The 24459-nt window shown below is 48.4% G+C and overlaps 1 long non-coding RNA gene across 4 annotated transcripts; it reads right to left on the reverse strand.

Annotated features, from left to right (window-relative positions):
- Positions 1-7231: 7231 nt before the first annotated feature.
- On the reverse strand, positions 7232-20612 carry LOC144579206 (uncharacterized). Of its 4 annotated transcripts, none has more exons than XR_013526251.1 (4): positions 20523-20612; positions 16751-16847; positions 8432-8564; positions 7232-8312 (listed from the first exon to the last, which is right to left on the reverse strand). It is a non-coding gene; the product is annotated as an uncharacterized LOC144579206 (long non-coding RNA). The 4 variants fall into 4 exon arrangements; XR_013526253.1 differs by having other exon boundaries at positions 7236-8312; positions 20538-20612; XR_013526252.1 differs by lacking the exons at positions 7232-8312; positions 8432-8564 and adding an exon at positions 15065-16148 and having other exon boundaries at positions 20538-20612.
- Positions 20613-24459: the final 3847 nt, after the last annotated feature.

A 24459-nucleotide genomic window follows, 5' to 3' on the forward strand; every position in this document is an offset into this window, starting at 1 on the left:
ATCTCAAGAGATAGCATCAGGTGGCAGCTCAGACAACACTGTGTGTGCCCAGCCACTGCACTCTGGGGAGCCCACCCTCCCAGCCACCTGCCCAGATGGCTTCCCCTCTCTCTGGAAACTGGCTAAGTGCCAGCCCAGGGACCCTTCTCTTTCCTACAAGACACAGTGGTCTGTGCCCCACTAGAACCTCCAAAAGAAAACACAGTGCAGAAGTTTCCATTCACTCATTGTGAAACTCATCGGAATGTTCTGCACAGTCTGTTCTGTTCCAATTATGTGGATCATACATTATTTTAGAATTTCCTTAGGCCACTCCATAGGAGAGAAAGGAAGGGAAATTACGGAGTGAAAGGAAGTACAGTGACAAGAGGGGGAATGCCATGTTTCCGATCTGAGATGTCTGGGTTGAAAGGAGATGGGATGATTAGGAGGAAGGCACTGAGTTAGGAATCTGGAAAGCACAGCTCTGTTATGAAATGCTCCTTTACTCCATGGCTCCCAGGAATTAGCGCCATTCCAGTGATGAGACCCTAGGACAGGTGCTCCAAGACGTGCGAGCTTCCCGCCATGGAGGTGTGTGGCAGAGCATCTGCGACCTCTTGCTGGCAGCCATGGAGGCAAAAATTCAAGCTTCAGGCTAGGAACAGTGTCAGGTACCTGTGGTCAGCTACTCAGGAGGCTGAGGTGGGAGCATCACCTGAGCCCAGGAGTCTGAGGTTGCAGTGAGCTGTGATGGTGTTACTGCACTCCAGCCTGGGCAGCAGAGCAAGACCCTGTCTCTAAAATAAAATAAAATAAAATTCAAGCCTCAAGTGGTGAGTTTAGTGGACATTTTACTCCTCTTCACCTTGGAGGTTCTACAGCTAAATTGGTCTATTCAGGAGGTCCTTTGTTAACCCAGGATAACTGGTACCAGAAACCAACCACATTTAGTAAGTCCACTTCAAACAGCCAGCATTTCATTGTACATCATGAGTAAAAGGTTTGCCTGGAGACTCACCTTAAAAAACTCAACTACCAATGAGAAGTAATAGGAAGTTTGTTACATGTTTAACAAAACTTGCATCAAGTGTTGATGGAGGAAAGCCTCATTTTTCAACAAAACTGTCCAGTTGCATTACAGGAAGCCAGCAACATCATGTTAATGAAGCTCACTTCTTACTCTCATCAAAAAAAGAAGAAATGGAAGGCTTAGTTTCCCACGGGCTTCTCACTGTTTTGACATTTTAATCATTGTCTTTCTAAAAACCTTTCATATACTCTTTCTCTATTTTCTCTTTAACCAAAGGCTTTGCAGATGGTCCTCTGCCACCACTTTCTTAGTCCTTCTATCCCTGGGCATGTTTTCAATTTGCAGTTTCATTTCACATTTGACTTGGATGTGAATTGAACAGGCAAGATTTCATTTCCAGCCTCAAAAAAATACCCCCTCCCAGTCTTGCTTCTCCTCCTTGCCCCCCGCCCCCACCCCCACCCCCTGTCAGGTTTGTTTGCTCCAGCAACTCTGTGCCCAGCTCTGGCCGTTTCCGGCTGTTTCATGCTTGCAGGTACACATGTGTGCTGGCAGCAGCCCTGCCAGCCATGGGTGCTGCTCCCCTGGGAGCCCACGGTGCCTGGGTAGGAAGGGCTGCGAATGAGGACATTAAATAAGCCTGCTAGGTGAAGCAGGCTGCAGAGCAGGGTCACCAGCTGAGCACTTTCTGTGTGCCGGGACCATTGGGAGGATGATGTCTAGTTCCCAAAGCTGCTTCTGTCTGGCACACCTCACCTCTCTACCTCTGGGTCTTATACAGGAGGGGACTTCCTCTAGGGCAGAGCCTGGTGCCACCCAAGGCACTCAGAGACTGCCTGTTTGGTGACCCTCACTTGGATCGAATATAACTGCCCAGAAGACCCAAATTCACTCCTGTGTAACCATCTTCTCTGCCATTTTGAGGCTCTTGTCTTGTGCCAGGCACTGCGTAAGCACCTTCCATATATAGCCTTTGTCACTTTTCCAGTGGCATCCTACAGATGAGGAAACTGAGGCTGGTGCAGGTGGTGAAAAGTGCAGCTAGATTGAGGGCCGCCTCCCTCTGGCCCTGGAGCTCTCAAGGTGCCCAGACCTGTCCTCACAAGGGGCTGTCCTCCCACCTCCCAGAAAGTAGCAGTGAGATTTAGTGGTGCCATGATGCCAGTAGGCAGGGCCCTTCAGAGAGTGAAGCCAGGCACTTAAGACAGCCCCGGATCACCACCAGGGCCTACAGCAAGCCATGGCCAGGCCCTGGACTCAGCTGTCTTCTGGAGAGGAGCTGGCTGCTCAGAGCTGTAGTCACAGCCACAACAGCTCAGGTAACTGACTGGGTGTACTTTGCAGCCCGCACAGAGCCAAAGGCTAGCCCAGTCCAGCTGATACTCTGCAAAGGTGAGGAACTGGGTATTTTTATGCTCAGAGAATAAAGAGCTAAATCTATCCACAAGCCTGAGAAAGGATTAGGAAGAAGCCAAAGTTTATGATGTGACCAAGAGCCAAAGTTTACAGAATAGGCCAAACCATAGTCAGTCACCCCACAGCCATCCCTACCAAGTCTTGGGCCCAACAGAGAAGAGACCGGGAGTTTGGACCAACTGGGCCTCTTGAGTCACTGCTAAGGGCCTCCTCCTCCTCCCCTGATTGTCCCTGTGGCTTGTGTGCTATCCGTGGACCGAGGAACACTAGCACCCGGCCAGGTGCCAGGAGGGCATGGGTCCAGTGCTCAGTAAACACGGCCGCATGAGTGAGCAGGCCCAGCGCCCTAGGGCTGCTCTAGCTGACCTGAGCTCATGCATATCTGTCCTCTGGCCTCTCAGGAAATGACAGTGAGACGAGACCTTGTTGTGAACAGATGCCAGGTGAAAGGGGGCTTCTGAGTGGGGTTCGGCCAGGGCTTTGGGACACTGGCTGGGAGCGCTCCGGTGTGGCTTTGACTGGACAGTGATTTCATCAGTGCACTCCCTCCTGTCTTCCATGGCCCTCAGGCAGCTCCACAGGGCTTATGATTTGTTATGGACACACATGGGGAGGGTGCGTGTCACCAAAGGGCAATCAGCAAAAGGCAGCTACTAGCCAAATTCAACCAGGACATTTTAGAGGCTATGGCCTGTCACTTCCGGGCTGTGGCACCTTGCTTCAGGGGGATTCCTGGGGTACCCTCCTGATGGCCTTCCCTGTGCAGGGGAAGGGTGGCCTGGGAGGTGTCCAAGGGAGCCAAGCTCCTGCCCCCCATTCTGCACACGATAGAGCCCCCTTCTAGAGAAGACATGGTTTATAGGAACCGGGCTTCATGAACATTCAAGAGCTGAATTCTAAGCAGCATCTCGTACCCTCGCCCCCACAGGTTGTAGGACTATTTTTGCAGCAAAGCAGCCCAAATGGAGGATTGAAGGCTGTTGTACACTGACCTTAAAGAGACAGCAAAGGGTTTGCGCTGCCAGCCGTGGGTTGGAGCAAGCCTGCCTTTGGGGCCCACACAAGGGCCTGTTGTTCTGGGAATCAATTGGGGCCGGTGTGGGGTCACAATAGGGCCTTTCAAAGAGACAAAGCGCCTCTGGACAGGCTGAGTGTCCCTGCACACGTGGGCATCTGCCCAGGGCATTTAAAATAACGTGATTTGAAAAAACAGATTTGAAGTGATTTTTCCCACTCCACACGATTCAGGGGACTTGTTCTGTCTGCATCGTTTCCAGTGACAGCAACTTCTAAGATCTGGGGCGCTGGGGCAGACACAGGGGTTCCTAGCTGTGGCTGCTCTCTTCCGTCACAGGTAACATGATCATCACACTGCCAGGTTCTCTAGATGGTACCCAGAGAGGCTGGATCCACACAGCGTGCTCAGCTGCTGGACTTCCTTCAGCCAGAGGCAGGCACTCAGCACATGCATCATGAGATGACTTGCCAGTGCCACTGGGTGCGAGGTGCTGCTTGAAGTGCTTTACTTCTTCACTTAATCCTGTGACAACCTTATGTGGTAGATACAATTTAGATGAGGACTGTGAGGCACAGAGAGGTTAAGTGACTTACCCAAAGTCACACAGCAAGTAGGTGTGGATCCTGATTCCAGCAGAGTGGCTCCTGGACCCCTGAGGTTAACCATCATGCTTCATGTCTCACTATGACAGGGTCCCTGTCCCTCTGAGAGCAGGGGACACAGACATGCTAAGAAGTCTTTCATACCCACAATACTGACTTCACCAATACTGAAAACTCCAAATGGCACTTGAGTGTCAGGAAAACCCAGCCAGGAGCCCAACCTGCCAGGCAGCGTTGTCTTAGATGAGGGAGACTTTGCCATACAAAGAAGTCAGAAAGGGCTTCCCTGGGCAGGGCAAGGCTGATCTGGGTCAGGTGTGTGTCGAAGGTTACAAGGGCCTGGGCTGCTCCTGCAGACAGAGCTAAGCTTGGCTTTCACCCAAGGGGCAAGCCCTGTGTGGCTATCTGCTGGGCAGTGACAGCCATCCAGCCGAGAAACGCTGTGGGTGTGGGTGGACAGGCTAGACCAGGGAAAGGGGAGAGTCTTGGCCCGACTTTGGTGAACTGGGAGCAGCCGAAGAGAGGTGGCCAAGGGTGTGGCCTGAACCAGCCGAAGTGTGTGGCCCCTCTCAGCCTCAGATTCCTGTCTGCAGAATGGGAATATTAATTCCAGCTCACAGGCTGCTGGGAGGATTTGAGGACTTGGTTCAGATAAGCCCCTGGGACCAAGGACATCTCAGGAAGTACGAGCCGCTGTTATCATTGCGGGAATGAAGAAAAGGAAGGTCTAGAATGATCCTGAAATTTCCAGCCTGGACAGATGATGGCTTCACATTGTGCTTATTCATTAAACACAGAATGCCATGTTCTTTGCATTTTATCCTAAACTTGGACTGGTGCTTTTGCTTTTTCCCATAGAATTAAACGTTTAATCTTAAGAGCTTAAAATAGTACCACTTAGCAAACCAAGCTCCAGTGCTTCGGGGAGAGGCCATTCCTGCCACAGCCCCTGTCACTGAGGGAGGAGCTCCCAGAGGGCCTGAGAGGGTCGCAGTTACTGGGTGGGCCTCTCTGCTCCCTCGGCCCCAGGCATGAGCAGCCAAGTCACAACAGCCTCAGCCACCAGCACAGCAGTACTGGGAGAAGCCTGGGAATTTACAGATGAAGAGCCCAGGCCCCAGGAGGGTGAGAGTCGGCCCAGGGCACTGGACAAGTCAGTGCCAGGCTGGCCTTGGCCCTGCCTCCCAGGTTCTCTCCCCTGCAAGGGTACCTTACCGCTTCTCGAACTGAGGCAGAGAAAGAGGCAGGGGCTGATGAGAGCAATGAGTAACCCATGATAAAGACGGAAAGGGGGCTAAAAGGGCCCGGGAGGCTCGCTGATGGCAACATCCAAGTCTATTGCCCACAGGGAGTCTGGCCCCTTGGCCTCCATTTTCTGGGGTGAGAGCTGGTGGATTGCATAGGACCTGCCTCCTCCAGTGGCTGGAATGAGGGGCATACCTGCTCCTCGCATCACAAACACATCACCCAGCACAGTCCAGGTGTGTTGTACCATGGATGTTAGGTGGCATGATGACGGTGATGAGGATGTCATCTACTGGCTTAAACCCTGCCCAGCTCACGTGCCCCCTCCTCGATGGCTCTACACCTGTCCCACTCCTTCTCCTGGGCATCCTGGCTCCCCACACCCCACCCGCTGCCCTTAAGCCTGCAAGCGCCCACCCTCCAGACCCCACTTCCAAGATTCCACTGCCTCCCAGACACCATGGCTGGGTCTCTGCTGATGCTCACCCATATCCATCCCCAAAAGGCTGGGAGGACTGAGGGGCCCCACACAGCCCCAGGATAGGTGCTGGCCAAGGGAAGAGGAAGAGAACTGACCCTGAGGGCCTCACCTATGACTCATCCCCGACACCCAAGCCAGAAGACGGTGGCCCGAAGGGGAAGTGCATGTGGAGGGACAGCATATTTTCATGGACTACTCACTTCTACAATTGGGATTGGGACCTCTGATCTCAGCCTGCGCCCCACCTCGGACAAACAGCGACAGGAATGTGCACCAAAACAGCCAGCCCAACCAAGCCGGTGTGGGCAGCCAGATGCCTCAATAGGGCCTGCCCTGCCCTTCACCCCACTTCCTGAGGCAGGCAGTTTTCTGGCTCCGGTACTGACAGGTGAAGGACACCCAGCCCTGTGGCTGTCCCTACAGGGTGTGCTCTCGGAAGCTGGCACTGCCCTGCTGGAATGGAAGGGGCAGGGTTTCTGGCCTCACTTGGCAGAAAGGTGGGTGGAGAGAGGTTACAGAGGGATTGAGAAAGCTGGCCAAATGGTCAGCCTGGGGCCCCATCCCACCAGCTCCATCTGCTGAATGTCGTTACCTCCTGTATCAAACACAAGTCCCCACAGCAGCCAGCGTGCATTCTCCATATGACGGGAACTAAGAGCTCCACATGCGCACTCCACTGTTACCTGGAGACAATCCTCCTAGGGAGATGCTATGATCATTTCCACCGTGCAGATAAGGAAGCAGATTCTCTGAGGCTGAACTGTGCCCAGCTAACACCACACACAGATGGAGCCAGGCAGAGGCATGGAGTAGACTCCTGCATCTTGACGTTCCCTGCCTCCCTGTGAGTCTGTCTTCTCTTGAGCACTCTTCCCACCCTAGCCCCGTACGCAGACTGTGCTAGATGTATAATCTCTACTGTTCCAGCTTCCCTCTGAGGCTTAAAAGGGCTACTGTTCCCAAAGACCCCTGCACTTTGGCCAGAGACCCTTGAAAATCCACAACGAAGGTGCTCCTGGTGGGGCATGGGACACCAGAATGGGGAGTATTTGGGGATTTGGAAAGCAAAAAATAACGTTTTTTTTTTGTTTTGTTTGTTTTTTGAGACAGAGTCTCCTTCTGTCACCCAAGCAGCTGGAGTGCAGTGGCATGATCTAGGCTCACTGCAGCCTCTGCCTCCAGGGTTGCAGTGATTCTCCTGCCTCAGACTCCCCAGTAGCTGGGATTATAGGCACACACCACCACACCCGGATAATTTTTTTTTTTAATAGTAGAAACGGGGTTTTGCCATGTTGGTCACGTTGGTCTGGAACTCCTGACCTTGTGATCTGCCCATCTCGACCTCCCAAAGTGCTGGGATTACAGGCATGAGCCACCACGCCCCACCAAAAAAACTAATGTTTTACAGTAAAACTTACAGGCAGGGTGCAGTGGCTCATGCCTGTAATCCCAGTACTTTGGTGGGAGGTTTGTTTGAGGTGAGGAGTTTGCGACCAGCCTGGGCAACACAGGGAGACCCTGTTTCTACAAAAAAAAAAAAAAAAGTATCAGAGCATGGTGGTGTGTACCTGTGGTTCCAACTATTCAGGAGGCTGAGGTGGGAGGATCACCTGAGCCCAGGAGGTCAAGACTGCAGTGAGCTATGATTGGGCCACTGCACTCCAGCCTGGGCAACAGAGCAAGATCCTATCGCCAAAAACAGGTTTAAAAAAGTGCTTATTATACACCCCAAACAGGAATGGTGCTAATATTTTGACCTAACAGGACTCAGATGAGACTTTTGTGAAGAAGACAGTCCTGTTTTACACTCTGTGTTGTTTCAGGGGAATGGAATTCAAGCATTTCTCACTCCAGACAGGCAGGTTCCCCGGCCCTGACAGTGGCCTGGTCTGAGCAGAGGGTCCAGGTTTGGGAAGAAGCCGGCTGTTCAGGTCTGCTCACTCCTTCCTTCTCCGAATCCCTGTCTGCTGAGCGTGTGCTTCCTGCCGGGGTGAGAGGACAAACCCACAGAGAAGCCCCTTCACCCAGTCCGTGAGGAGCTGTAAGGAAGCCCCAGCAGACTCAAGCAAGCTCCAGCCGAGTTATTTCCGAGACAGCTGTGAGAAAACCGGCATGACTGCAGAAGCCATCTGAGGTCTGTGGCAAGTGGTTGGGGACAGAGAGAGGTGCAAGGGACAGGCATAGATGACAATCTTGGGCACCAGCACACTGGCCCGTGGGTCTGGCTTGTGGCTTTTGCTACGCTGGGCCTCCGCATCCGCGCGCAGAACCACGGGAGGTGCAAAGCCGTGCTCTGGCCGCCGGCTCAGACGGTGGGCACCGGGAACCTTCCTTCGTCCCCAGGCACGGAGACCCAGTTCTCCCCCTTCCTGCCCTCATACCCGGGGTGCTGAGAACAGACCGTGGCTTCACAGAATCCACGCATCCTTGCCTCCAACCCCACAGGGAGTCAGCCAGCGACTGAAGCGTCCTGCAGAACTCACTCACTCCTCAAGCCCCTATTGGTCTCTCCCTTTGGCCAGGGACTAACTTCACCTCCTACTTTTAAAAATAGAAATTTTGTAATTAAAAAAAAAAAAAAAAAGCTTCCCTATTAGAGGAAGGGACTCTTCCTGGGCCCCTTCTTCCTGCCCATCCCTCCCCCTCTACAAACCCACCTCCATCCTCTGGGTCACATCCACCCCCCACTGCCAGACGTCAGGCCTCCTTCCAGCCGCTGCCTCCCGTCTTCAGCGGCTGTTCTGCTCCCGGCGATGTCGCCCCCACGGCATCTGGTCCAATCTCTGCATCCTTCAAGACAACATCACCGACGCCACAACCAAAACCAGACGAACACATCAGCAAAAATGAAAATGTGAAAAACTCACAACACCCAGGTCATACCATACCCAAGAAAACCGCCAATCCCGCCCCTCTTCTCCCCTGCCCAGCCTGACTCCTTGAAAGAGCCAGCCCGAGGCTCTGCCCATTTCTCTGCCGCCAGCGTGCTCTCTTCGTTTGTGTTAGTAATCTTTACATTTTTATTTCTACCAAGTGTACATGTGAACACGGTTAGAAGGCTCAAATTGTTCATAAAAACACCCAACACTGCCCTGGACTCCTGCCCTCCTGCACCCTCCTCTTTCCCCAGCGGCAGAGAGGCAGCCACTTCCACCTCTCTCACTAATCATGTAAATGACAAGTCTGTGTTAGGCTTCCTGGGTTTTTAGATTTAGGTTTTCCTGCCGGGTGTGGTGGCTCACACCTGTAATCCCAGCACTTAGGGAGGTAAAGACAGGAGGATTGCTTGAGCACAGCAGACCTGCATGGGCAACATAGCCAGACCCTGTTTTCCACAAAAAGGAGAAAAAAAAAACAAGTACATTCACAGACTCCTCACTTTGGATGATGAGAATTGAGCTCCTGTCCATCTCCATCTGCCGCCTCCTGCATTCAGTTCCCCTCCCTCCACCCTCCTGTGTGGCTGCATGGTAATCTTGTGCAGGTCAGAATTCATCGTTTACAGCACTGTATTAAGCTATGTCATGCTATTCAGAGATAAGCCATGCAATGCACCAGAACTACTTCCCCTTTCTTTTATTTCCTGTGGAGCTAATAATTACCTGCTGTTTGGGTTTGGTTTCTGCTTGTTTTTCAAGAGAAGGGGCTTATTTTCTTCTATTTACTTATCATTAATTCAACTCAAATCTGGTGACAATTTTTTTTAAGACAGTCTCGCTCTGTTGTCCAAGCTGCAGTGCAATGGCATGATCACAGCTCACTGCAGCCTCAATCTCCCAGGCTCAAGCTACCCTCCCACGTCAGCCTCCTGAGTAGCTGGGACTGCAGAGGTGCAGCACCACGCCTGGCTGACCTTTTTCTTTGTAGAGATGGGATCTCTCTATGTCACCCAGGCTGGTCCAAACTCCTAGGTGGTGACAGTTTTCTAAGTTTCCCTCAGGATCGTCAGACACATCACGTATTCCACCAGCTTCCTCCTCCTAGGGGGTCTTTCCCAGAGCCTTCCCACCCACACTGGGTGCCCTCATTGCCTGGGGCCAGCGGTCCCTGTGTCATCTTCCTAAGGTGCCCCTCCCCTCCCCTGCACCCCGTTCCCCTTTCCTGCTGTACGCACAGCTCTTGCTCCTGCTCGGCCCGCTCCTTTGGGAACGCGTGCTCCATTGACCTAGCAAACTGTTTAATGAGAGTTGAGGAGGCTGGGTTTTAGGCTGCTACTGTTGGACAATGTTTTCCTCTACCTTCACCCTTGATTAATAGTTAAGCTGGGAGTAGAATTGGGGTTAAAAATAATTTCCTTGTAAAATGTAGGAGGCATAGCTCTATTTGCATTTAAGCTTACAGAGCTGCTGTTCCTTCCATGATTGCCTCCGATTTTTCTCTGTCCTGTTTAGGGCTTTTTATTATTTGTGTATCCAGTGTACTGAACTGGTTCTCTAAGCTTCTTTATTTTACTGATTTCTTATCTCTTTGTCATTTGCTCTACTTTCTGCGAAGTTCCTCAAATTTGTCTTTCTATCCTTCTACTGAGTTTTTAATTTTTATTGTTAGCGTTTAAAACTTATTTCTAAGAGCTTTCTTCGGTGCTCTGATTTTCGTTTTAAAAGTCATCCTTCTTTGCTTCATGGATCTGTTAGCTTTTCTTTTTTTCCCTCCTAGGATATTAATAATTGTGTGGATGTTTTCTTCTCCCTTCAACTCACTTTTTGTTTGTTTTGATCTCTCTGTTTTATATTAAAGGCCTTCCTGGGATTTCTGATTATCTTTATTTTAAAACAACCTTACTGGGGCTGGGCGCAGTGGCTTACACCTGTAATCCCAGCACTTTGGGAGGCCAAGGCAGGCGGATAACCTGAGGCCAAAAGTTCAAGACCAGCCTGGCCAACATGGTGAAACCTCATCTCTACTAAAAATACAAAAATTAGCCAGGCATGGTACTGCGCATGCCTGTAGTCCCAGCTACTCGAGAGACTGAGGCAGGAGAATTGCTTGAGTCTGAGAGGTTGCAGTCACTCCAGCCTGGGAGACAGAGTCAGACTCTGTCTCAAAAAATAATAAATAAATAAATAAAAACAATCTTATTGGGGCACAATTTGCATTTAATAAAAGGCAAGCATTTTCCAAACACAATTAATAAGTTTGCTATATACATGCATGCATGTAACAACCACGACAATCAAAAGAAAGAACATTTCCATCATATAAGACAGTTCTGGGGCCCTTTCCCTCACCCCTCAGTCCCGGGCAACCACTAATCTGCTTTCTTCACTATGGATTAGATTTGTCATTTCTAGCATTTTATGTAAATACAATCTTACACGGTATGCTCATACAGTGTACATGGTGCCTGCATTCTTTTGTTCAGCATGATGTGCATGAAATTCATTTATGTTGTTGAGTTCTTCAGCAGTTTATTTCTTATAATTGCTGTTTTCCCCCCAGTTACCCATCGTATGAATTTGTGTTTATTTATTCATCCATCTGCCAATGGACATTTGGCTTGGTTCAGTTTTAGTTATTATGACTAAAGCTGCTAGGAACATTCACATTAAAGTCTTCATGTGAGTACATCCAGTTGTAGAATAGCCAAGTCAAATGGTCAATGAAGCTTAGGTTTATAGGAAATCATCGAAATGGTTTCTGAAATGGTTGTACCATTTTACATTCCCACCAAAAATGTATGAGAGTTCCAATTTCTCCACATCCTCAGTAACACTTGCTATTATCAATCTTTTAAAATTTTAGCCATTCTTGTGGGTACATAGTGGTAGCCCTTTCAGAGTTGAACATACATTTCCCCAACAGTTAATGATGTTGGACAATTTTTTATGTGATCATTGGATATTTGTATGTCTTCTTTTGTTAAGTACGCATTCAAATCTTTTGCATATTTTCTGTTAGACGACAGATAGATAGACAGGTAGACTCGATTCTTGTTAACCACAGTAGTTATGTTCTATAAACTCACAACACTGAATTAGAGAATACTGAACTGCTGTTCTTAGGATAAATATAGGATTAGGCTCTTATGAGCTTATAGTCACAATATTTTTCTCAGCTAAGAAATATGTAACCTTGTTTTACGTGAATTTCTATTTAGAGACACTCTTATTTAATGTATGTTGTTGATTCATTAACATTGAAATCATGGCCAACAACACTATATCTCATGCCTGAACAAAGCTGTTCTAACATGTGTATCTTCTCTGTAAGGCACATTGAAGCACTCTCAAGCATTCAACAGCACTTCAGCACTGGGCTTGAGGGCCATTTAACCCAAAAGCACCAGATGTAAAAGAAGAGGCACTAAAGAACATTTGTTTACAGTGTGAACTCATAACGTTGGGTTTAACAATGTTGCTTGGGTATGATACCAAAAGCACAGGCAACAAAAGAAAAAGTAGGCAAATTGGACTCCATGAAAATTTAAAAGTTTCGTGCACCGAAAGGCAACATGAACAGAGCAAAACACAACCAGCAGAATGGGAGAAAACATTTGCAAATCATGTATCTGATAAGAGATTGATATACAGAATATATAGAGAACTCCTACAACTCAGCAACCTGAAAAGAAATAACCTGGCTGGGTGCGGTGGTTCACACCTGTGATCCCAGCACTTTGGGAGGCCAAGGTGGGTAGATTACCAGAGCTCAGGAGTTTGAGACCTGACCAACATGGTGAAACACCGTCTCTACTAAAATACAAAAAAACTAGCTGGGTGTGGTGGTGCACACCTGTAATTCTAGCTGCTAGGGAGGCTGAGGCAAGAGAATCACTTGAACCCAGTAGATAGAGGTTGCAGTGAGCCGAGATCATGCCACTGCACTCCAGCCTGGGCAACAGAGCAAGACTCTGTTTAAAAAAAAAAAAAAATCTTTCAGCAATGTTTTGTAGTTTTCCTTATACAAATCTTTCATCTTCTTGGTCAAGTTAATTTTTAAGCTTCTTTGTGATGCTGTTGTAAATAGTACTATTTTTTTCATAATTTGTTTTTCAGATTGTTCATTTTTAGTATATAGACATGCAATGAATTTAGGTGTATTTACTTGGTACTCTGCTACTTTGCTGAATTCTTTATTTTAACAGATTAGTGTGTGTGTGTGTGTGTGTGTGTGTAATCTTTAGGTTTTCTACATATGAGATCATATCTTCTTCAAACAGAGATATTTTACTTCTTCCTTTTCCATTTAGATGCCTTTTACTTCTTTTTCTTGCCTAGTTGCTCTGGCTGAGACTCAGTACTATGTAAATAGAAGTGGCCAAAGCAGGCATCCTTGCTTTGTTCCCAACCTTAAAGAAAAAGACACTTTCAGTCTTCCAAGAATTGGTTTCATGCTGAAGCTGCTCTCCTTGGCTTGTAGATGGCTGCCACCCAAACCTGACCTCCTAGGCTGGAGGATTCCATCAACTCCTATCTGTAAAGTGAAGTGATCTCTAGGTGGATGCAGTGGAAGGGTCTGGAGAGGCACACACTGACATTTGATTTGCTTATGAGCAGGGGTGTGCTTGTTTTTGGACACTTCTCTCTTCATGAACATACGTCCCATAGAACTCTGCACATCTGGATAGATGCTTATTACACATTGTTAATTAGGACTTTTTGTCAGCAGTCACTTGATTGTTACCACTGCTTAAAAACAGTACGAGGACTATCACGAATCCCTTCTGGGAGCATTTCTCCAGGGTAGATGCCAAGAAGTGAAACTTCTCAAAAGTAGGTGATGTATGTGCATCTTAAATTTTGACAGATAATGTTAAATGTGTCTCCAAAATGTGTGAGTCTGTTTCTTTCTACCCCACACATATTACTGATATTTTTAATTTTTGTGAAAAAAAAGTATGTCATTTGAATTCATATTTTCCTCATTGCTGGTGAGTTTCTGTGCCTTTTTCATATGCATATTGGTTTTTGTGTTTCTTCTTATGAAAATCACCTATTTATTATATCCTTTGCCTATTTTTCCACTGTGTTGTTCTTTCCTCCCAATCTGTCCCTTATATTGTAACACTGAGGATGCAATTTATTGCAGAAAGTTTTTAGTGTGGATGTAGTCAAATGGTCCATCGTGAGTTCATGGCATTGGCTTTTTGAGATTAAGCTGAATTTCCCTATTTCTGGGCTGCAGGCATATTCATTTAGCTTTTTTACTAAAATTACAATAAATACTTTATATGCATGTTATTTTGTTGGAAAAAAAAAGATTTTTCCTTCTCAGGGAGAAAGGCAGAGATCAAATCAGGACCCATGAACTCAGGCAAGTTCCACCATGATCTGCGATCCCCTTTCTGGGACGGTCAGCTCAGGTTGCTGCGTCGTGTGGGTCTGCAGTTTCCTGGCCGGATCTGTCTTTGGACGCTGTGTTTGCTTATTGTGTAGTGACCAGACACCCACTTCAGGTCCTGGAGAAAGGAGTCAAGCAAGCTATGGCCCAGACCTGTGCTTTCTGTTTTGAAGGCTATAACCAAGCACCAGAACACCATAGTCTGTTCACATCCTAAGCTTCTCCACTGACTAGCTGGCAACATTGGGCAGGGACTTGACCTATCTGTGTCCACTTCTCGGGGCTCTTGTGAGGATCAAATGAGATGATGCAGGGCGGCACCAGGCCCAGAGCCTGGCCCAGACAGCACTCAGCGCACTCACAAATGACTGCTGTTAGCTAGAATATCGATTACTAACCAGCACATGTATTAACAAGCATTATTGACATAGTAGGATTAAATTTGGTTATCATTGCTCTTACTTTTTCGTGAAGTTAATTATCAATACTGTGGGATAGGAGTCTGACTTTATTTATTTCCAAATCGGATAAACAATTGCTTCAACAGATAACCTGAAAGATCTTCTAAATTCCCATACATGTATGGTTAACATGTATGGTTAACTCTATTCTGTTCCATTAATTTTTTTTTTTTTTTTGAGACGGAGTTTTGCTCTTGTTGCCTAGGCTGGAGTGCAATGACGTAATCTTGGCTCACTGTAGCCTCTGCCCCCCAGGTTCAAGCAATTGTCCTGCCTCAGCCTCCCAAGTAGCTGGGATTACAGGTACCTACCACCACACCCAGCTAATTTTTGTATGTTTAGTAGAGATGGAGTTTCACCCTGTTGGCCAGTCTGGTCTCGAACTTCTGACCTCAGGAGATCCACCCACCTCAGCCTCCCAAAGTGCTGGGATTACAGGCGTGAGCCACTGAGCCTGGCCTGTTCCATTAATTTCTTTGCCTATTCTGGAATTAATGCCAACTTCTTCAAGGTGTTGCAAGAACTGAAGAGTCAACACACTGAAAAGAATGTCTGGCATACACTGCATGTTTAATGTATATATATTTTTAAATTTAAGAATACTTAACTGGCAAAAATTGTATATATAGTATACGACACAATGTTTTGATATATGTGTACATTGTGGAATGGCTAAGTCAAGCTAATTCACATATGCATTACCTCACTTTTTTTTGTAGTGAGAACATTTAAAATGACTCTCTTAGCAATTTTCAGGCATACAATACATTACTAGTAGCAGCTGTTGTCACCACGTTGTACAACAGATCACTCCTGAATTTATTCCTCCCACTGAACTTGTGCATACTTTGACTACCATCTCCTCAAAGTAACCACCATTCTACTCTCTGCTTCTCTGAGTTCCACTTTCTCGGATTGAACATATAAGTGAGATCATTTGGTATTTGTCGTTCTGTGTCTAGCTTATTTCACTATTTCACTTAGCTTAAAGTCCTCTGCTTCCTGTGCTTTGTAACTTGTGCTCCATAACTGGAATCCCCCCCACCCATTTTTTTTTTCCAGATGGAGTCTCGCTCTGTAGCCCAGGCTGAAGTGCAGTGGCCCGATCTCGGCTCACGGCAACCTCCACCTCCCGGGTCCGGGTTCAAGCAATTCTCCTACCTTAACCTCCCAAGTAGCTGGGATTACAGGCATGAGCCACGATGCCCAGTTAGTTTTTGTATTTTTTAGTAAAGATGGGGTTTCACCATGTTGGCCAGTCTGGTCTTGAACTCCTGACCTTGTGATCCACCCGCCTTCGCCTCCCAAAGTGCTGGGATTACAGGCATGGGCCACTGCACCTCGCCTGGAATCTCTTTTATGTCACTTTTTTTTAACTGGCCATTGCTAGGGCATTGGCCACCTTGAGATTTTTTATGAGGTCACCTGTATCGGGCCACCTTGAGGCTTGCTTTCATTTGCTCTAAGAGTCTGCCATTGATCCTTTTGGATTATCTGTGTGGACAATCATGTTCCCTGGATGAAGACTGCTTTGTTCCTTTCTGTCCCTCCTCTTGGCTTGCTGTGCTGGGTCAGCTCCCAAGACAGAATTGAATATTGAATGGTGAACGAGAAAGCATGAATGCCCTGTTCCCTGCAGCAAAAGAAAAATGTTTCTAAAGTTGCACCATTCAATCTCAGGCTTACTCTAGTAAGCACCATTTATCTCAACGAAGTTCCCTTCTACTCCTAGTTTGCCAAGAGACTTATCAAGAATGGGTGTGACTTTTATCAGTTTTGGGGGTTTCTCTTGAAGCGATTGATCACAAGCCTTTCTTCTTTTAAACTGATGCTCTAGTAAATTACAGTTACAGACTACGGTTGAACCAGTCCTGGGGCCATTGTTCTGTCAGTCCTAGGGACACCCCAACCCCATCATGTGAGGATTTTTCTTTCTCAAGGAGAAAGGCAGAGATCAAATCAGGACCCATGAACTCAGGCAAGTTCCACCACGATCTATGATCCTCTTTCTGGGAAGGTCAGCTCAGGTTGCTGTGTCACGTGGGTCTGCAGTTTCCTGGCCGAATGTGTCTTCCAAGGCTGTGTTTGCTTATTGTGTAATGACCAGATACCCACTTCAGGTCCTAGAGGAAGGAGTCAAGCACACTATGGCCCAGACCTGTGCTTTCTGCTTTAAGGGCTATAACCAAGAGCCAGAACACCCCATGCCCACCGGGTCCCACTCTCAGAACCTACCTGTGGATTGCAGCCAAACCCATCTGTGTCCACTTATGGGGCCACATGAGCCGCCAGCTTTGGAATCCAGGACATTCAGGCTCAGGAGAAGTTGTACCTTAGAAGAGAGATGACCAGAGATGAGCAGCCTTTAACTGGCCTCCTTCTGTTGGTGTCTCAAAACTTCATCCCTCAGATACCAAAGGAATCAAAGAAAAGCTTCGCCCAGAAAAGGAAATAATTCTTATTTCAGCAGGTTCCCCCACAGGAATACCACAATGTTCTATGGATGTGTCATAATTTGGGGGAGCTCGGCTTTTGGATGCATTCATGGAACTGACATGCCCTTTTCTTTTGTGCGTTGCCTAGACTTGGGAGCTTTAAAAAATAGAGCCCTGGACCCAAAACCTTGGAGATTCTGATCCAGTTGCCAAGTGATGGACATTGAAATCGGCATTTTTTTTTTTTTTTTGAGACAGGGTCTCTCTCTTATCTCTCTGTTGCCCAGGCTGGAGTGCAGTAGTGCAATCACAGGTCACTGTAGCCTTGAACTCTTGGGCTCAAGCATCCTCCCGCCTCAGCCTCCTAAGTAGCTGGGACTACAGGTGCACGCCATCATGCCCAGATAATTTTTATTTTTCATAGAGACTGGGTCTCACTATGTTACCCAGGCTGGTCACAAACTCCTGGCTTTAAGCAGTCTCTCCGCCTCAGCCTCTCAAAGCGCTGGGATACCAGGTGTAAGCCACTGCACCTGGACAGAAATCTGAATTTTTTTTTTAAGACAGAGTCTTACTCTGTTGCCCAGGCTGGAGTGCAATGGCACAATCTCAGCTCACTGCAACTTCTGCCTCCTGGGTTCAAGCAATTCCCCTGCCTCAACCTCCTGAGTAGCTGGGACTACAGGCATGCATCACCACACCCAGCTAAGTTTTGTATTTTCAGTAGAGATGGGGCTTCACAATGTTGGCCAGAATGGTCTTAATCTGTTGACCTCATGATCCACCCGTCTCGGCCTCCCAAAGTGCTGAGATTACAAGCATGAGCCACCACACCCAGCCAGAAATTTGCATTTTTAAAAAGGTTTTTCAGAAGGTTTCATTTATGGTCAGCCAGGTTTGGAAACCACTGATTAAGAAAGTACTAGAAGGTCCTGGTCTCAGTGTCATTGAGATCGAGGAGCACCTGGAAGTTCTCAGAGATGGCATGGTCACCATGGGCCTTACAGCCTCATCCTCTAGTGTTAGTTCTAACCCAAATAGAGCAAGAATGTGTGTGTCTGCATGCACATTGCTGAGTCCAGCTCTCACTGGAAACTCAAGGAGACTCTAAACCTGTGGCTTCCACCCTGAGGGCCCTGGGGACTACCTCTGCACATCCAACTGCAGTCCAGTGCCTTCGGTGCTGTTTCTCAAAGTGTATACATGTGTTTGTGGCGCCTACATGAAAAACACTGCTAACCTCAGAGCAACTTTTTACAAACCTATGTCTCCATCGACAGTTACTAGTCGTAACTGTACCTATCCAATGCATCTTGGATAGAGGACCAACGTGCGAATTTAAAATATATATATATTAAATAGAGATCTTCAAGCATGGACAGGCTGGGAAGTCCTGGGGAGAGGGCCTCCATGGAGCCAGTGGCCACCTCTGAGTTAATGAGCAGCTGTGTGGCTGCCACCCTGGCTGCTGGACAGGCAGTCACCCCACTCCCACCCCACCCGGGTGGCAGCTGGCCCTGGTGCGGTCCAGGACTCGAGTCATCCCAATCTGTGACAGGGAGGGCAGCATTACAGAGGAGGGCTGGGACAGAGTGAAACGTTTGACCATGGAACTGCCTCGGGTGAGGCTGAGGGCACCATAGCTGCCATCCTAGTGAGGCCCCAACCCACCCAACACTTCAGGCTCTTAGATTCTTAGAAGAGTTCTCAGCCTGCCCTCCACTGAGTGAAAGGATTTGGGTGTTAGTGGACTCAGAGGCTTAGGAGGCAGAGAGAGTCGGCTCTGGACTGCTGTCCCAGGCCTTAAGAGTCCCGTGGGTTACGTGTGTGTTCATGAATCTATGAGTTGAATCCCCATAGGCCTGGGCTGGGTGCAGCACCATGTCTGAAGCAGCAGTTGCATTTGTAAGATGAAGATCTGAGCCTGTTTTTCAATTACATATTCACTGTTCATAAAGAAAGGGCCTCCCGGTTTGTGTTTACTAGACATGAATTGGGCTGCTCTCCAGGGATAAAAAACAAATATTACAGCCCTGCTGTGTGGGCACCCCAGGGCAGCCCCCGGGGTTAAGGGGCAGCTTTCTTTCTTTCCAAGGAATCCCATCATCAAAGATGAACCTTCAGCTAAGGGCTCAGAGCTGCTTGCTCGGGCAGATACTTCCAGCGGGGTTCCTGGGGATGTGAGTTGATCTCCCCAGAAAGGAAGCTGTGCTCAGGCACTGTGCCCAGGGAATAACCAGATCTGCACCCTGGAAGCTAAGGCTGTAGCCTCAGCCCCAGTTAAGGATCATGGGGCCTGGCCTGTCCTTTTGTTTTACAGATAGGGAAGCTGAGTACACGGAGGAAGCAAGGGCAGCCCCAGGCCACTCAACCTTTTTATTATTCATTCAGGTTGGATCCTATCTCATCATTTGAATAGCAAATTGTGTTTTCTTCATGACCCTTAGTCTGTAGAGTCTCTCAATGTACTGTGAGCCAAGGAAGAACGCTCTGAAGCGTTCCAATGACACCCAATCCTGGTATCCCACTTTATACTTGAAAGTGAAGCTCATGGGTTTTTTCTACTTCAAGTTGTTTTAAAAATCACAATCAGCTGGGCATGGGCGCAGTGGCTCATGCCTATAATCCCAGCACATTTTAAGACTGAGGAGGGTGAATAACCTGAGGTCAGAAGTTAGAGAGCAGCCTGACCAACATGGTTAAACCCTGTCTCTACTAAAATATACAAAAATTAGCCAGCTGTGCTGGTGCTTGCCTGTAGTATCTGCTACTCGGGCAGCTGAGGCAGGAGAATCGCTTGAACCCGGGAGGCAGAGGTTGCAGTGAGCTGAGATCGCACCACTGCACTCCAGCCTGGGTGACAAAGCAAGACTCCATCTGGGGGCGGGGGAAAGGCCTGGCATGGTGGCTCACGCCTGTAATCCCCGAACTTTGGGAGGTCAAGGAGAGGGGATCATGAGGTCAGGAGTTCCAGACCAGCCTGGCCAATATGGTGAAACTGCATCTCTAATAAAAATACAAAAATTAGCCGAGTGTGGTGGTGGGTGCCTGTAATCCCAGCTACTTGGGAGGCTGAGGCAAGAGAATCGCTTGAACCCAGGAGGCAGAGGTTGCAGTGAGCCGAGATCACGCCAGTGCACTCCAGCCTGGGCAACAAGAGCGAAACACCATCTCAAAAAAAAAAAAAAAAAAAAAAAGAGGAGGGAGGGAGGGAGGGAGGGAGGGAGGGAGGGAGGGAGGGAGGGAGGGAGGGAAGGAAGGAAGGAAGGAAGGAAGGAAGGAAGGAAGGAAGGAAGGAAGGAAGGAAGGAAGGAAGGAAAGACGGAAAAACCGCAATCAGTGAGTGCTGAGCCCTCGGCCAGCTGTAGCTCTCCCTCCAGCAACACCCTTCCTGCCTACCCTCAGGCAGGCCCCGCCCACCCGGTCACCCCAGGAGGGAGGGTGCCTCCTGGGTGCAGCTCGCCTGGCGGGGCTGGCAACCCAGCCCTCTCGTGAAACTCCAGTGCCCAACCCGTTCGGGCCAGCCGGTGGCGTTCGCCGAGCAAACGAGTGGGGCTCGCTTACTCACTTACCCCTCTTGAAAATACCTTGTTCAGGCGGGGGCGTCTAGATCCGCACAGAACCCTCCTTAAACCAGCAGCAGCAGCTAAGAGGGTGTGACTGCCGGGAACAGGGAACAAAGGCTCCTCCCTGTGGCTGAGCGCGTCGCCGGCCCAAGGGTGGAGGCAGGGGACGCTCCCCAGGTCCTAGCTGGCGCCACCTGCGGCCCAAAGGCCAGCGCACCCCGCCCACTCCTCCCAGAGCGCCTGGCGAAACGGAGAGGTTTTCCCGGCTGCTATCCTGGCGGGGCGCCCCCCACCTGCAGGGACCCCACTAGGGCTCAGCTGCCCGCTGGGCAGAGCTGGGGAGATCCAAGGGCCCCGGGAGTGCGTCGGGGCGTCCCAGCCACCCCACAGGCGCCTGTGCAGCTGCCAGGGTCCCCTCCCTTCACCCTCCCCAAGAGCCCGGCAACCATTATGTGTCCCGATGTATACAGCACCCTTGACATAACTAATTCCATCAGCCTAAGACTGTATCTTAACATTTCATAGGACACGTTGCTAACAGGAACCACGTTTTGCCTGATCGATAAAGACTGCATTCAGCTAGCCAAGGACATAACCAAGCAGCCTCCTTCTTTCAGTCCTCATCTGAGGATGCTGTGGGCACAAGAGCAGGACTTCAGCAGCCCCAAATGGCCATCTTAACAGACCCAGTCTTGCAGTCACTGGTGATCAGCACCTGACATCTGCCCATATCAAAGATGCTTCCTAAAAGTACTGAAGGTTGCACCAGTCCAGACTAGGAGATTCTTTTTCTCTGTTACTCTCTGGACTGGTGTGTTAACCTTTTTCCTAACACCTTTCTCTTGATGTTAAACGTTAACTGTGTGTTGTGGAGTGTTTAATCTGTAACATTTATATATTGATTAAGTATATGACTATACATGGCTTGCAATACTGACTTGTGGAATGGCTTGAGCCCGTGTGCTCTGACTCAGGAAGTAAACAGGAAGTCCTAAGGAAAACTGCCGTGGAGCTCATGGCTCCTGTGATTGAAATAGCATCAAAGTCTGACACTGCGGAAAGCCAAACATGCACAGACACGGTTATCGTTGAATTTGTACTGCTCACGACACCCAGGATGGCTCAGGCCCCACCTGGCTCCCACACGCAATCCAGTTTCAGCTCTAACTAGCCAAGCTCCCCGAGGCCACAGTCCCTGGGCCCACTACCCAATGTGTGCACGCACACCTCCTACCATCCCTTATGACCCTACACAAAAATCCTTTCACTCCTCAGTGGTCTTTGAGCTTTCTTTCAAAGGCCTTTGAAACCCTTGCCTCCCCTCAACTCTCTGACCTGGGATTCCCAGGTAAGGGAACTTGTCCAGCCTCACTGGGTCAGCCTGGTCTTAGGAGCTGGGCACTGGAGCCAGCCTGCCTGGATGTCAACCCTGGCCTCACCCCTTTCTAGCTATGTGTTACCTTGAACAAGTTATTTAATCTGGGAATCTAACTGCTCAAGGTTATTAATTTAAATATGTAAGTGGGTTACAACACTGTCAAGCACATAAGTGTTCAATAAATATCAGCACATTATAAATTTTTAAAAAAACCTTAAAGTCACAGCACATACATACACACTAAACAATATTCTAGGTAAGAATGAGGAGCTCAATCAACATCAAAGTAATAAGCAAAATCTCTGAGGGTCTAGAATCACTGATCTGAGTGCTAAGAAAAAGGCCAAGGTGCTTCTGCGGTCACAGACTACAGAGCTGTGGCAGCCAGTGACAGTGCTGTGCAGCACAGACACACATTGCTTCTTCCTGTACCTAGAGCTCAGCTCTCATTTGCTGGCCACTTTCTGAAAATAAATAAGCCTCTGACCAGGCGCAGTCACTTATGCCTGTAATCCAGCACTTTGGGAGGCTAAGGCAGGAGGATTGCTTGAGCACAGGAGTTCGAGAACAGCCTGGGCAACAAAGTGAGACACAGTCTCTACGAAAAGAAAAAAATTAGCTGGGTGTGGTGGCATGTGCCTGTGGCCAGTTACAAGGGAGGCTGAAGTACAGAATCCCTTGATCCCAGAAGTTGAGGCTGCAGTGTGCTGTTTGCATCACTGCACTCCAGCCTGGGCGACGGAGCAAAACTGTCTAAAAAAATTAAAAATTAAAAACAAAAATAAATGAGCCTCTTAGAAGCAGCGGCCCTAGGCTGTTGACATGCTAGCTCCACCTCACATGCCACAGGTCTAGGAGGAGCTCAGAAGGCTCCACTCCCCGGGCTGCTGTTTGTCCCCCGCAGTCTACCAGCCACCACTGACACCCAGCAGGATGCTTTATTCTCCGCCTATGCTACACTGGTTGGCAGTGCGGCTCATTACTTTCAGAAAGTTAAGATGGTAGTGGAGGGTGCTGGGGGCAGAGAGAAGAGTTAAGCAGCACCACTGAGGTCACACAGCAAGTTGATGGATATTCAAGCTTCAGTCCCCAGAACCCATGTGTGTCCTGCCTCTGCCCCTGCAATCCTTACACTTTAGGCTAGTGATAAACTGCAGTTTGAAGTTTGAATGCATGATCTAACACCTCAGGAGAGGAAGAGAAGCAAATGTGATTCTTTCAAGGTAATCTTTGTCTTGCAAATCTGGAAGCTTAACTTTAATCATGTTGCTAGCAGGTACTTACTGCCCTTCAAGATCTCACATTTAGCATTTCAAACAGAAGTGATTACCTCTATAGGTAAGACATGCTCTGTCGCCAGGCTGGAGTGCAGTAGGGTGATCTCAGCTCACCGCAACCTCCGACTCCCTCGTTCAAGAGATTCTCCTGCCTCAGTCTCTCCTGAGTAGCTGGGATTACAGGCACGCGCCACCATGCCCAGCTAATTTTGTATGTTTAATAGAGACGGGTTTCATCACGTTGGCCAGGTGGTCTTGATCTCCTGACCTTGTGATCCGCCCGTCCCAGTCTCCCAAAGTGTTGGGATTACAGGCGTGAGCCACTGCGCCCGGCCTGGACACAAGCATTTCTAACTGCAAATTATTTCACTGAGAAGAGAGATAGGTTTCTACTACAACCATCAATGTCTCCATTGCAGCATTCAGTAAACTGGGACTGTATTATTTGGGAAGCTCTTTCTGCCCCCTGGTGGTTGTAAAGATGTTTAGCATAAACTACATACTAAAAAGTGCACTCTTGGGTAAGTTTTGATTATGAATACACTATGAAACCATCACCACAACCAATTTGTTGACCATATCTGTCACCAGCAAAAGCTGCTTCATGCCCCTTTGCAATCCCTCCCTTACACCCGTCTTATCTACTCCCAGCCCCATCAAATGCCTTTAATGGACTCCTTAGAGACTGGACACAGCCGAGGAAAGAATCTCTAAGCTTGAGGACATGTCAATAGGAACTTCCAAAACTGAAAATCCAAGAGAAAAAAGACTAAACAACAACAAAAACTGGAACATATATACCTAACAGGAATATCAGAAAGAAGAAAAAGAGAAAGAAACGGAAAAACTATTTGAAGCAATAATGACTCAGAATTTCCCCAAATTAATGTCAGATACCAAACCACAGATCCAGGAAAACAGACACACACACACACACACACACACACACACACACACACAAAGGTGCCAAAAAAGTATACCTACACGTCATATTCACCCTGCAGAAAATCAAAAATTAAGAAAAAACCTTGAAAGCTTTCTCTGCTCACATGCATCAGTGGCAGCAGTACAGCCTCGATGTGCCAAACAATGCCTGCGAGTTCATGGATGTGAATGTCCCATGGAAATGCTCCACCAGCAACTGCAGCATTTGTGCCAAGGACATCACATCCATCCAGATAAATGTGGCCAAATTTGACAAGGTTACAGGCAGGGTTTTGTTTTTTTTTTGTTTGTTTTTGATAGAGTCTTGCTCTGTAGCCCAGGCTGGAGTACAGTGGTGTCATCT

The sequence above is a fragment of the Callithrix jacchus genome, chromosome 14 (genome assembly GCF_049354715.1).
Source record: "Callithrix jacchus isolate 240 chromosome 14, calJac240_pri, whole genome shotgun sequence".
Taxonomy (NCBI): Eukaryota; Metazoa; Chordata; class Mammalia; order Primates; family Cebidae; genus Callithrix; species Callithrix jacchus.